We start from the raw sequence: 12155 nt of genomic DNA on the forward strand, positions 1-12155 counted from the left end.
CCATAATCAAAGGTAAAGTACAGTTGTCTGAAATTTCATTTAGTCCTAAATTTAGTAACTTTAGTTATCTGTAGGTAGCTTTTAATGTCACTTTTATGTAACAAAATATCTTACAATTATTAATAAATAACTGATCTGTTTTTAAACCCGTTTTTAATAGGATTGACTGCATTTGGTGTGATGTCAGAATCAAGGACTCAGACATGCTGACTTATTGAGGACCTGTTTAGTGTACAGTACACTTTTCTCTCAAGCATCCAGGCAGACTTGGACACATTTGGAGAAGCCTGGACTCTTCATGCACTCTCCTCAGAAGGCAGTCGAAGCTCAGAGCAGCTGTGGCACATTGGACTGATACACACAAATGTGCTAATCTGAGAGATATGAGGTATGGAGACCCTGCTTTCTTTACTCTGTCTCCACACTGCTGTTCATACATACTGTATGTCCAAGTGAATTTTTAACTATGTATTTAACTGCTAAATCATTAAGATATTGAAGAGCTAAATTTAGATGTTGACATAGCAGCTTCTCATGATGCCTGGGAAGATGTATATTTACATTTAGTCATTTAGCAGACACTTATCCAAAGTGGCAATGGAAGAAATTAAAATCAACAAAAGAGCAATAATACATAAGTGCTATAACAAGTCACAGTTAGGCAGACGCAGTGCACAGCAAGTTTAAAAAATATATATTATATAATAAAAAGAAAACAAGAACAAGCTAGTGTTAGAGGCCTTTTTTGCATTGTGTTAATTCTATAATAAATATAAAAAAATAGCAAGCATCAGCTGTATGCTCTGTTATCATTGGCATTGATTTGACGCCATACATTTATCAGATGAACACAAACTAAGAGTTAAAAAAACTAAATTCTCTTTATATAATGCAAGTGTTTGGGACATTCAAAAACTATACACAAAGAGAATTTGACAGTAACTCATGCAACCCGTTAATGAATCACTGTCTTCTTAAAGGGGGGCTGAAATGCTATTTCATGCATACTGAGTTTTTTACACTGTTAAAGAGTTGGATTCCCATGCTAAACATGGACAAAGTTTCAAAAATTAAGTTGTACGTTTGAAGGAGTATTTTTGGAACAAAACTTAATTTTCCGGTTTGTCACAAGTTTCGGAAAGTTTTTTCCGAGTATGGGTCTGTGTGACGTTAGATGGAGCGGAATTTCCTTATATGGGTCCTAAGGGCACTTCTGCCGGAAGAGCGCGCGCTCCCGTATAGCAGAGCACTGAGAGCACAACAGATTTCACTGATCAGAGCGAGAGCGTCGCGAAATGTCACAAAAGAAGTGTGTTTTTGGTTGCCAGGGCAAGACAACCCTGCACAGATTACCAAAAAAAAAAAAAACAGCATTAAGGGACCAGTGGATGGAGTTTATTTTTACAGAGCATCAACGGAGTTGTGCAAGTGTTTTTGTTTGTTCCCTGCATTTCGAAGATGCTTGTTTTACAAACAAGGCCCAGTTTGACGCCGGATTTGCACATCGTTTATTTCTTAAGGATAATGCAGTCCCAACGAAAAAGGGTCAGGATCGTGTGTTGGAACCGCAGGCGGTGAGTAAAACTGCTTCAAATATCTCTGTGTTGTTAACTTAGCTATCGGCGCGTAAGCACATCAAGTAAACAACATGCGATGTTGCCATCAAACTGCACTTTCCACATGTAAAGCTTAAAAAAAAAAAAAAAAAAAAAAAAAAGACGACAAAGTGGAACTTAGTCATTTTCCAAAACCGCTAAGCAAATATATACAGTTTCAGTACATACCACATAGAGACGTCGTTGCTGATGCTGCTCTTGTTAAATTTCAGCCTCTGGATCTGATTCTGGATCATAAATAAACGGCTGAATCTGACTGAATCGCGCTCGTGATTCTTTAGCTCCGCCCACACGTCACGCCTCCAGCCGGTCTTGTTTTTCCGGGAAAAATCAGTACAGACTATCTTTCTCTTATGAATATAATAAAACTAAAGACTTTTTGGAGTTATGAAGGATGCAGTACTAATCTATAGGTACTCAAGATTAACAGGATATTGAGTGAAAACGAGCATTTCACTGTCTAAAAGGACAAGTAATCACTAAACAAACAAAACTTACATCAATAAACATGAATTACAATTAATTTAGCATATAATATATATTTAAACACTTTTTTTGGAGATGTGTAACATTGAATAAAAAACAATCCCACGAAAATATTGTATTTAGATTATCCTCACTGATTTTATTTGCACTGAAATTTGTGCATTCAGCTAATATATTACATAGCTAATGGCTCTATCAAAACAGAACAAATAATGAATACACTTTTTTGGGCAGGAAAATGCAACTTTGCTACCTTAATATGCTTCCTCAGATTTGGTGGTGAACATTTGAAGCCAGACATTTACCTGATGAAAGTCATAAGTGTTTGATGCATGAAAACAATGATCATTAGTTCTCATGTCAGGCACACACGTTTGAGCTTCTGTTTACCATATTTAATGTGCATAAGATCAAATAAAAATATAATGTACTTTTCAAGATGCAATTAAATTGTAAGGAGTAAAAAGTACTGTTTTTCTTCAAAAATGTAATCAAGTAAAAGTACAAGTAGTCAGTTTAAATTGTAGTCGAGTAAAGTACAGATCCCCCCAAATAATACTTAAGTACAGTAATCAAGTAAAATTACTCAAGCATATTACACCTCTGAAAATGTGTGCAAATTGTAATGAAGTAGAGATCAGTTAGTTCCTCACTTTCTACTCTGAAGCTGAGATTTTTCACCATCTTAAGTCAAAGTTAACATGCCTAGCGTTTTCGACTCATACATTAAACGTCACATCCTGATGTCACATGATTTTATGGGACCTTTACGGGATGTGTGTGAACGCACGCACATATTCCAGGTATTCACTGGCAGTGGCAAAGGGGCAAAATCTAGTGACCCGGGAACAATTGCTGGGAGACATTACCCGTGTATTTTCTGGAATCGCAGTGTGAAGGGGGCTTAAGGCAAACCTGTCCAATAATCACGCTGTCTAATCAGCATCTAGATATGCCACAACAGTGTGATGAATGCATTATCTCAGCAAAGGAGAAGTGCTCACTAACACAGATTAAGACAGATTTGTGAACAATATTTGTGAGAAATTTGTGTACACAGAAAAAGATTTAGATCTCGGAGTTCAGCTCATGACAAATGGGGGCAAAAACAAAAGTGTTGCGTTTATAATTTTGTTCAGTTTATAAAATAAATTTTTGTTCAAACCAATCAGAGTGTCATCTCCCATTCCCTTAAAAAGCGAGATGCGCTCGCACCATGGCGGGTCACTATTCACATGGCGGAATTTGTTGTCGGAAAAGCTGAACACTTCTCAAGTGAAGAAACTGATCTGCTCATGCGTGAAGTTAAAGCGTGCGAGCAGATCATCTACGGGACAAGCAGGAATCCACCAAAGCTCCGCGCAATGAGTCAGTTATATATATATATATATATATATATATATATATATATATATACACACATATATATATATATATATACACATACATGTGTGTGTGTAATTGGCACAAATTGTTCAATTAATTTGCCAATTTCATTCATCATTATAAGTAGCAAATAGGCTGAATAGCAAATAGAACTATCCCTGCAGCATTTAGACACTATAGCTTACAGGGAATCCAACCCAAACACCAGACCTGTTGGTTTATTTTAGGATCTTATATTCTGGTCTGTTAAATGCATTCGACATTTTGCAACGAGCCTTCAGCGCGTGCTGAGTGAGCGAGCGCCTTAGGGCCGTTCACATATCGTGCCTAAAAACGCATGGAAAACGCTAAGCGCGTCTTTCTCCTCCTTTCCAAAGCGCTCGGGCAAAACGCTCATGAGCGTCTGTCTTTGCTAAGCAACAGACGTGCTCTCTCCATGAGACGCGGAAATTTCAGCGAAGGATAAATGGTTTGCAGCTCTAAAAATCGCTTGCAGTAGCTCTGCCTAAAATTTATTTCAAAATTGCAATCCATATACAACTATGATCAGCTGATCCTTCATCTTGGCTGAGCTCTCAACGTTGTTACGGGAAAGGATGAAGCTGATTGGTTAGTTCTTGTCACATGACCGCGGTGCGCTTGCGGCAATTCTGAAAAGTTGAGATGTTTTTACATTTTTGCTGTATCTAAAACGTATCGAACCGAACCGAACCGAACCGTGACATATGTATCGTATCGAACCGAACCGTGAATTTTGTGAACCGTTACACCCCTAATATATATATATATATATATATATATATATATATATTATACATATATATATATATATATATATATACATACATGTGTGTGTGTATTGGCACAATTGTTCAATTAATTTGCCAATTTCATTCATCATTATAAGTAGCAATAGGCTGAATAGCAAATAGGTAGCCTTAATTCTAATACACTCAATGACGATCCATCATTTACATTTTTTATATTTATGTAGCCTATACAATAGTTATTTTCACTGGTAATCCTTTTGTTTTTAATATTTGGCATATTTGTGTGGATTCGCATCCATGTGTGTAATAAGCAAAGTCAATGCACACTGTGTGGCGCTGGACGGTAAAATGCGAACAGCGCCGGACTGAAACTAGCAAACACACTTGCACTGCGCCTTTGCGTCGCATGTGTGCCGGGTGTATGATAGGACCTATAAGTCACTCAGTGACCTAGGACTGAAATACATTTGCAGATATTTCACTGAAATATACCTAACAGACCACTGAGATCATTTAGGATCAAGTCAGTTAGAAATACCAAGAGTTCACACAAAACAAGGGGAGTACGCCTTTAGTTACTATGCTGCTCGCAGTTGGAATCAGCTTCCAGAAGAGATCAGATGTGCTAAAACACTAGTCACATTTACATCTAGACTCAAAACTCATCTTTTTAGCAGTGCATTTATTGAATGAGCACTGTGCAATGTCTGAACTGATTGCACTATATTTTACATATTAAGTGAATTTTATGTAAAATGATTTTCTATTTCTAACTGTTTTAAATTAATTTTAAATGAGTCCATTTTTAAATCATTTTCAAAGTTTTAAAATTGCTTGTTTTATTATTTTTCTTCATGATTATTTTACTTTCTTTTATGTAAAGCACTTTGAATTACCATTGTGTAAGAAATTTGTTATATAAATAAACTCGCCTTGCCTTGAAAATCACTTTATTTATTTGTATCTAATAAAAATCTTTTATTTATATCTCCATTGTATTTATCTGTGCTGTTGTTTGTAGTTAGAATATTCTTATTTTCGTTACTTTTGTTTGAAAGTATAGTTTTTTCATAAACATAGCGAACTGTACTGAAACCGTTATCATAAAACCATGATACAAACCGAACCGTGAAAAAGTTGAACCGTTTCACCCGTAGTGTCAGTGTAGATTAATGCAATTTTAAGATGAGAACAAAACATGACAAAATATATTAAATAACTTACAGAGCTCTTTTGCAGGTTTTGATGACTGCTGATAATCTAATGAGACACTCGTCTGATTTCTTGAATTTCTGAAGCTCAAACTCCTCCAGCTCCTCCTCTGATGTCATCAACACAAAGACCAAAGCAGACCACTGGGCAGGTGAAAGATCAGCAGATGAGAGACTTCCTTTGCTAAGGTGGGTCTGAATGTCTTTCCACCAGAGTTTGGTCGTTCAGTTCATTCAGACAGTAGAACAGATTGATGGATCTCTCTGGAGACAGATTAGACTCTAATTTCTGCTTGATGTACTGAACTATTTCCTTTTTACTCTGCTCATTGTCTTCTTCATGTGTCAAAAGACGCTGTAAGAGTCTCTGATTGGACTGGAGTGACAAAACCAAGGAGGAATCGAAGAAAAAGATCCAGGTGTCCATTATCACTCTCTAGTGCCTTGTCCACTGCAGTCTTGAGCAAATCAATCATGGTTTCACTTTTATTTTCCTGTTCTGTAGAGTCTTGATCAACACATATTTCTTGTTGATGTCTAGAAACAGATGTGCATAAAGGGCTGCAATAAACTCTTGAATGCTCAAGTGAACGAAGCAGTACATGGGTACCAAGAGTGATCCCTGTTTCCTCCTTAAAGATCTGGGTACACATGCCTGAGTACACTGATGCCTTATAGACGTCAATACCACAGGCTTCCAGATCTGTGTCATAGAAGATCACATTGTTTCTTTCCAGCTGATCAAATGCCAGTTTCCCCAGTGAAAAGAGGGCATCTTTATCCCAGGAAACATCTGGTGTATATTCTCCATCATACTTTCGTCTGCTCTGCTGGATCTGAAATCTGAGGAAGTGTGTGTACATTTGTGTCAGAGTCTTAGGAGTGTCTTCAGTATTTGACTCCTGCAGTGTTTTGGAGACATCATCAGTCTGATTGTTTTTCACAACATTATTTATTTTCTCCTCTAAAATGTTCTGGAGAACAGTGGCTGAAATCCAGCAGAAGACTGGGATGTGGCACATGATAAAGAGACTCTTTGATTGTTTAACATGATCAATGATTTCTTTGGCCTGATTCTCATCCGTGAATCTTTTTCTGAAGTACTCCTCCTTTTGTGCATCATTGAATCCTCGTATCTCTGTCAGCCGGTCGATACAGTCAGGAGGAATCTTACTGGCAGCTGCTGGTCTGCTGGTGATCCAGATGAGAGCAGAAGGAAGCAGATTTCCCTTGATGAGGTTCGTCAGGGAGAACATCCAGAGAGACTGGTGATGAAACATCAGACCACATCTCATTATCCTTAAAGTTTACAGGAAGACGACATTCATCCAATCCATCAAGAATGAACAAGACTTTGAATTGATTTCTTCTTGTAAGGTTCAGTCCTTTTGTCTCTGGGAAAAACTGAGTTATAAGGTCCATCAAACTTAGTTTTTCTTTCTCCTTTAAGTTCATCTCTCTAAAGGGAAGAGGAAATATGAAGCTGATTTCTTGATTTTCTTTTCCTTCGGCCCAATCCAGAACAAACTTCTGCACAGAGACTGATTTTCCGATGCCAGCAACTCCTTTTGTCAGTACAGTTCTGATCTGCTTGTCTTGTTCAGGTGCTTCAAACAAATGTTTGCACTCAACCTGTATCTCCTGTGATTCATGACGTCTGGAAGCAACTTCAATCTGTCTCACCTCATGTTCAGTATTGACCTGTTCACTACAACCCTGAGTGATATAGAGATCTGTGTAGATGTTCTTCAGAAGTGTAGAGTCTCCTTGCTTTGCAATTCCTTCAGACACACATTGATACTTCTTCTTTAGGCTACGCTTTAGCTGATGAATGAAGATCAGCTCATCTAAACAGAAACAAAAATACAGATATTGTTTAATCTTATTTTTTCTCTACATTTATAAGTGACACTCTAACAGATGATCACAAGTCTCTTACCTTCTAGAGCATCAGCAGCTTCATCTTGCTTCATCTCTCTCAGGAAGTAGAGCGTGAGATCAAGAGCTGCTTCTTTCATACTGCATCTGTTCTCATTAAAGTCCTTCACAAAGTATTGCATGTCCTCTTTTTGTAATATTTTCTTAAACTTTTCCAGTTCTTTCTTTAGAAATGTGATTATTTTCTTCTCAAGATCCTATGAACAAAGAAGAAAAACAGAGGCAAAAGAACAAAATTAAACCAAATTCACATTCATTTGGTCCAAATTATATAATATTTATAGAAGAAACATTGTTCAATAACCAATTTATTTGTTATAAATATAATCATTAATTTAATATTCTTTTCACCTGGAATGTTCCTAGGAGTTTGTCTGTGAAATTCTTGCGGTTCCTGTTAATCTGGGAGTCTGAGTCTAATGTCTCATAATGCAGACTGTTAAAATGGTGAATAAAATTAAATGTGGTTAAGGCAATATATTAGACAAATCTCTTGCTACTATTTTTTTTTTTAATGAAACACAAAGAGCAAGCATCAGCTGTTAATGCTGCAGTTATAAGTACAAATCTAAGTTTTTATTTTCTTCAAATAACAGAAAGAAACAGTTCTTCAGTCTTGTTTGAAATGGTTTAATGCTGCAAAAGGGATAAGACACATGCCTTTGTTGTGAGAGACCCGGGTTCGAATCCACTGTGAGATCCCAATCCCTGAGCAAGACACTTAACCCCTAGTTGCTCCAGAGGCGTGCGACCTCTGACATATATAGCAATTGTAAGTCGCTTTGGATAAAAGCGTCAGCTAAATGAATAAATGTTAATGGTAATTAAACAGATGGAAGTACATATTCATGTGTCTATGGTGAATTTATGCCTCGTTGCTGCTGCTTGTGTAACTGTATTACTGGAAAGAAGCTCCAGACAGACTTCAATGAAAAGGAAAGCAGATATTGTTCTGGGATATACGGTTTTATTCAGTTAATTTCCATCACAGATACCCCAGTGGAGAAATTAGCTAGTGGCATAATACAAACCACATGAAATACCTGTCAGTAGCTGATGGGGTTTCTTTACTGAACTTCATTGGTTCATCTTTTGAGCAGTCACTCTTCACAGACACAGAGCTGGACACATGTGAGTCTGATCTTACACTGATGACACAAAGAACAGAGAGAGAGGGGAAGAATATTTTACTACAGCAGATTCTTCAGTCTCATTTGAAAAGGTATAATGTTGTAAATGGTAATTTCTGTAGATAGATGGACACATTCATGTTTGATTGTCACATTCATTATTGAATTTATGCTCTCTAGTGTCTGTCTGTGTAACTGTATTACTGGAAAGAAGCTCTAGACACAGTTCATTGAAGAAAGAAGCAGAAACTCTGTGATTTATTGTATTATTTACTTATTTTCTATCACAGATACCCCAGTGGAGAAATTAGCTAATGCTTTGTTGTAATAATGAAATACCTTTCAGTAGCTGATGGTGTTTCTTTACTGAACTTCAGTGGTTCATGTTTTGAGCAGTCACTCTTCACAGACACAGAGCTGGACACATGTGGGTCTGATCTTACACTGATGACAAAAAGAAGAGAGGGAGAGCTTTTTAAAGCATTAATACAATCAATTTCACAAATTCTTAAAAGAATCTACAATATATACTGCAATGTAAAAGAGAAAAGTATAAGTCCCTTTCCATCAGAGTAGAGTCCAAGCTCTCTTCTGTCACATCAGTATCATCCTCATGTAACACAAGCTTCATTTCTACCATTGTGCCACATTCAGCTTCATTCTCCTCAGTCGTCTCACTTTCCTCGTTTATATCTTCTCTAGCAATATTAGCACTGACAAGACCATGTAAACCTGTCATCTAAAACAAATGACAGTGATTTACAGTTAAGCGTGATCTTTTTGATTTGGGACACTAGTGTATCATGTCTTGAAAGCTCTACAAGTAAGAGTTCATCTTTACTGAAAGCTGGAACACATCTCTTCTGACTTCATATCTACAGATTACATTTAATGAGGTTTTTGCTACAAATTCATGTCATCACTCATGCATAACCATTTGTGGACAAATTGTGGACCCTTACAAAAAGACACAATGAACTTGAGAGATTAAAGACAGATTAAAGTGAAGAAACTGAATTCAAACAATATCTTTCCGGAGCCAAAGAATAAACAATGTTCTGACTGCTATACATCATATTTATTGCTGTAGTATCAGTAGATGTTTTATTAATGCGATGATGCCCATGATCACAGACAGACTTGTTATATGAGGGAAAGAATCAAATCACTGAGATTCCTTCTGTTTGTTTGGGGATTATCTAAACTTAATATTATATTCATAGGCCTAACCATAATATATTGAGCCATTCAATGCTATGGGGCAAAGATCACTCCTCTATAGTTATTAAAAATATATTACTCATTTTAGTTCATTTAACACTTACAGCAAAAGATACAGATTGCAATGATTTACTTTTTCTATGCACTGAATGTGCAACCTGAAACAAACATGTAAAACATTTTAATTCTGGGGTTGTACAGGATTTTAAAACTAGACATTTAACAAGTTTCAAGCTGTTTTTGACCCGAGACAGTCTTACCTCTGTTTCTGTGAGAGACTCATCTTTCCTCTCTTCTCTGACATACTGCAGATCAACAGCTCAACACTGAGATCTTTGTGTCTCTGAAGACGATCAGATGCTCATCATGACCTGGACATGACAATCAGATCAAGATCATGAGAGTTCAGAGGAACAAATGATGAAGAAAATAACTAGTGCTGAATCTCTGAGTTATCAAGCAGTAAACATACAAATAAAATATTCTACAAATATATTGCCATGTAATAATCTCTTCAGATCACTCTAAACACACGTCTTTATTTACATACACATTACTTAAGAAGAAGTTTAAAAGATTTGTTTGCTCGTTTTTATCTACCTCTCTGTCCAGAAGAACAGGTTTGATTTGATCAAAGAATACTTTCGGTTTCGCGTCTTAAAATGGAAGAAGGAAGAAAATAACAACTCTTTTATAATTATTCTGACTGCTATACCTTTACAGATATATTTTTACAGACTTGTAAAAATATTTTAACATTCATCGTCTTGAAATGGATTGTTTTATTAATATCTCTCTGTTTCTCGGTGGTTTATTATTCGTCGACAGACAGGTATAAGTTATAACTGAACAAATCCCGCTTCATCCAGCTCTGAAATGCGTTCATCATTCTCCTAAATAAGTGTAATGGTGAAAGTATTCAGACTTACTTGCAGTAGTTCAGACGATCTTGTGCTGCAGGAACAGAATCCAGAAGTCTTTCAAACACTTCCGGTTTGTGATCGCTGTTAAACACCTGTGCGATCTTCACGATTGATGTTTGTCACCTGACACGACTTCATCTTGGAGAAAATCAAAGTCCAGTTAACAACAGATCTCGTGCATCAGCGCCACCAACTGGACAGGAATGTGAAGCACAAACACACCTGCTTTCTCCTTCTTCTTCCTTCTAACAGCAGATCCCAAACTAAAACAGTGCACTAGCGCCACCTGCTGTTTCTTCACATTCTCCCTCTCAATCTGCTCCATTCACCTCCTTCTGCTACATCTGACTATTCTGAAGGGTTAATGAATAATGACAAATCATATCAAATAATCCAAGACAAACATATCAATCTGAAAGGTAATGATTATATGCTATATAACAGAATCATATACAGTCCTGTTTTTATTTGAAGAAATTTCATTACATTTCTTTCATTACAGCAACAGTCTATAAATTCAGATTGAAGGATTTCATTCAGTTATTCTGTAGGTTATGATGAATAATTAGGATATATGAAATGTATGATTCATTGAATTAGTTCAGAACTCAATTAATTATATACTTTCAGTTTCTACATACAAATAGAAAATGGCCAGTTATTTTCATCTTCTTTTCTGAATTTATCATCTCTGTTCAGTTTTACAGGTCGCTGTGATGTAGATATATGTGCTTTTCACAATCTGTCTTTTAAGATTTAAATAGTTTTGAATCTAACGTCTATTAAAAGAGAAAAACTGAGACTGTAACTCATAAACTTATGGGTTTGAAAAAGACAAAACAGCACTTTACCTCTTATTTACAGCTGAAATTAAAATTTTTACCATTTTACAATCAAACATTTAGTTATAATTTATATATTTTAAATCCTACATTTCAGGAAATATTAGACTGACTAATGAGTTTAGTCTTCTTCATTATTTACAGTCTTTCTGTACTCTTATTCAACATTTATAACGCTGTTTTCATGTAATTTAAGTTTAAATAATAAATATCACAGCTGTCTTATTTACTCTCAATGTAATTTATTCTCTAATATTTTGATATATCTAATATTCCTGTCTTAACCACTGTCCTCAAAATCCTGCATCAGAATCAGAAAATAAAAGAGAAGTGGATAAGATAAGTGCTATATATATCCATCTCAGAAGAATCCACAACTAATAATAATAATAAAATGTATTTTCCAGACAACGCATGCAGAGACATTGCTGGATCTGATGAAGAGAAACCCCAGGAAAACGGAAGAAAGATCTTGTTTGAGACTCGAATCTCAATCATTAGACTGTAAAAAGTGTGAGAGACGAGAGAGATCGACCTTTATCTGTTCTCACATGGACAGATATTCAATGAGTATGGCAGAAATTTAGGCAGTACCTTACCATTTTGAAGCAGAGTATTAATGATATTATAAA

General features: G+C 36.1%; 1 long non-coding RNA gene across 1 annotated transcript; it reads right to left on the reverse strand.

Annotated features, from left to right (window-relative positions):
* Positions 1-8486: 8486 nt before the first annotated feature.
* Positions 8487-11013, reverse strand: LOC113097655 (uncharacterized). The gene is made up of 5 exons (XR_003288908.1): positions 10904-11013; positions 10688-10819; positions 10019-10129; positions 8877-8981; positions 8487-8555 (listed from the first exon to the last, which is right to left on the reverse strand). It is a non-coding gene; the product is annotated as an uncharacterized LOC113097655 (long non-coding RNA).
* Positions 11014-12155: the final 1142 nt, after the last annotated feature.

The sequence above is a fragment of the Carassius auratus genome, unplaced genomic scaffold (genome assembly GCF_003368295.1).
Source record: "Carassius auratus strain Wakin unplaced genomic scaffold, ASM336829v1 scaf_tig00216347, whole genome shotgun sequence".
Taxonomy (NCBI): domain Eukaryota; kingdom Metazoa; phylum Chordata; class Actinopteri; order Cypriniformes; family Cyprinidae; genus Carassius; species Carassius auratus.